This window comes from Micropterus salmoides, unplaced genomic scaffold (genome assembly GCF_014851395.1).
Source record: "Micropterus salmoides isolate LMB-PRFRI ecotype aquatic unplaced genomic scaffold, ASM1485139v1 Ms_hic_scaffold_22, whole genome shotgun sequence".
Lineage (NCBI taxonomy): Eukaryota > Metazoa > Chordata > Actinopteri > Centrarchiformes > Centrarchidae > Micropterus > Micropterus salmoides.
This window is the reverse complement of record NW_024041373.1, coordinates 5,603,952-5,606,275: the sequence shown is the minus strand read 5'-3', so window position 1 is coordinate 5,606,275 and position 2,324 is coordinate 5,603,952. Positions and strand designations below refer to the sequence as shown.

At 38.3% G+C, this 2,324-nt stretch overlaps 1 non-coding gene across 1 annotated transcript; it reads right to left on the bottom strand.

Moving 5' to 3' along the window:
• Positions 1–569: 569 nt before the first annotated feature.
• Positions 570–663, bottom strand: trnai-uau. Its single transcript has 2 exons — positions 626–663; positions 570–605 (listed from the first exon to the last, which is right to left on the bottom strand). It is a non-coding gene; the product is annotated as a tRNA-Ile (tRNA).
• Between the last annotated feature and the right edge of the window lie 1,661 nt (positions 664–2,324).

Genomic DNA, 2,324 nt, shown 5'->3' with positions numbered 1-2,324 from the left:
ACCAATTGTAAGTGTGGTGTTATTTCACCACACGTTCAAAGACTTGATCTTTTCAGATTTGGAGCAATACTGCCCCCTGTTTATGGTAAAACTGAAATACTACTTTTTATACTGGTTTGTACTGTAAATAATACCATAAGTCATATCTTACATGTTACTTCAATATAATGTTGTTTTGAGGGGTGATGGATAATATGTCTTTGGCCAAAGGAAATGTTGGTGTCAAATATGAAAATAGTATACATATTTTCTATTGCTTCCCAATATGTTTAAAATGGATATGTACTGACGTTGTGTCCATAGTAAGTGAATTTAAGGAACCTTACTGTGGCCTGTTTTATAGTATTTTTCTGTAGCATCACTATAATAATCCCACTGTCTTGCAGTTTATTTGTAAGAGTGCCCTTGTAGACTACTTCATATCGAAAGTACGTGCACTTACTCTGGATAAGGGCTGATTGGTCACAATGAGACAGCACCGGCGTCCCGTTGTGAATAGGTTTCATGGTATTTGTAATACAAAATAAACTTTATTCGCATAATCTTGCAGTCACTGAGTATCAAAACACTGCTCCAGGTGAGGCTCGAACTCACAACCTCGGCATTGCTCTGCAACGTACTGTCATATAAGTACCGCGCGCTAACCGATTGCGCCACTGGAGCTCACTCTGTTTCGACCGTAGCTGGGTTTATAAACAAGCAGCCGTGAACACACTACTTCCGTATGTGTTTTCACCGTTTTCTTTGAGCCCTACTGCACCAACTCCACGCTAACTTTTATGTTTTATACTTAAGCACGAAAGGACTACGGTGGATTGAACAACTCTAATGAAATGACAGCGAATGTGTTAAATTAACTGCTTTAAAAACGTGTCCGCAGGGTTACCGAGCACAAAGAAATGCTAACGCGCAGTACAATTTTAGCATCAAATTGCAATGTATGGCAAAATAATACGACAGTGGTTTTCTGTGTCCTCACAGCGTCTTCCCCATAGACTGTGCTGCTTCCCGCATATTGTATCCTATATGACGAGCCATATACCTTATAGCCAGTAAGTTACGTAAAGCGCGCCGTAAGAGGTTAGGTCAACCACGTCGCATGCTCATTGTCACCTCGAGACACAGCATGTATATATTTTCAAAGTATATCATTCCTTGCAGTAAATGGTTAAACAATTGCTTAATGTAGCTACTGTTATAATAATGAAATTATCACGAATGTAACGTTACCTTTACCAATTCTTCAGTGTTTAACTTACCTCTAGTGTGCCATTCTCTACCTCCAAACAAGATGAACAATTAATACTTTCATTTTTTTCAACAAGCAGCCTGATGTATCATTTTATGATACATGCCAGATACATTTGTACATTTTACTTCTGTGTCGCTGCTTTTATAAAAGACAGTATTGTTTTTGATAAGCAAGCAGTAATTAAAAATCCTCCACTTATCAAGATCTGTTTCTGCATCTTTCTGTTTACCCACATTTTACCAGGTATAGGCTACTGCTGCATGCTGCCCTTTCAAACATTTGCATCACTGTACTGACTGTAGGCTGCGCTGAAGTCTGTTGGCTTGTGTATTCTTGATGGTGTAGCCTACCTGGTGTATTGATGTGTTCTGTGTACAGCTTCAACTGACAGTTGAGAAGAATATCCTCTAAGAAAATAAAAAAGTAAACCTTTGATGACGATGATAACATTATTTATATTATATATTGTAATGATATTTATGCTTATTGTGATTATTATTCAAAGAAAGTTCAAATCAAGGCCAACTGGACTTGGCTGAAGATACTAGAAGACGTTTCATCCCTCACAAGAGACTTCTTCAGTTGACTGACTGGTAGCCACAACTTCTCCCTACTTAAATGCTGTCCTTTCATCACTTCCAAGGAAACTTAAACAGACGTTCATTTTGGCCTCAGGTGAAGATGCCAACGATGGTCGTTCAGACTTGGCCTGGGGTGGCTCTAACAACCATAAACGGTCGTTACAACAGCCAGGAGCACTTATGAACCAGCGGTATCACATCTTGATTTGCAAGGCTACAGATGTGAATGAAATGATGAATGAAGTGAAATGAAAGAGTGTGCTGTAACTCAATAATAAGTTGTTATTAATAAGAATCAACCCTTATTTAACACCTAAGAATTAGTAATAAGATGAATTTGGTCATTCTCTTTGTTACTAAGTCGTTGCTGTGATTCCTATTTCTGCTGCAGTCATTTGCCCACATCCGAATGGTTAATATCAACAGCCCATATTCACACATCTTTCTGATCATAATAAAACTGAACACACAAGAGGGCAGTTAAGATGAGA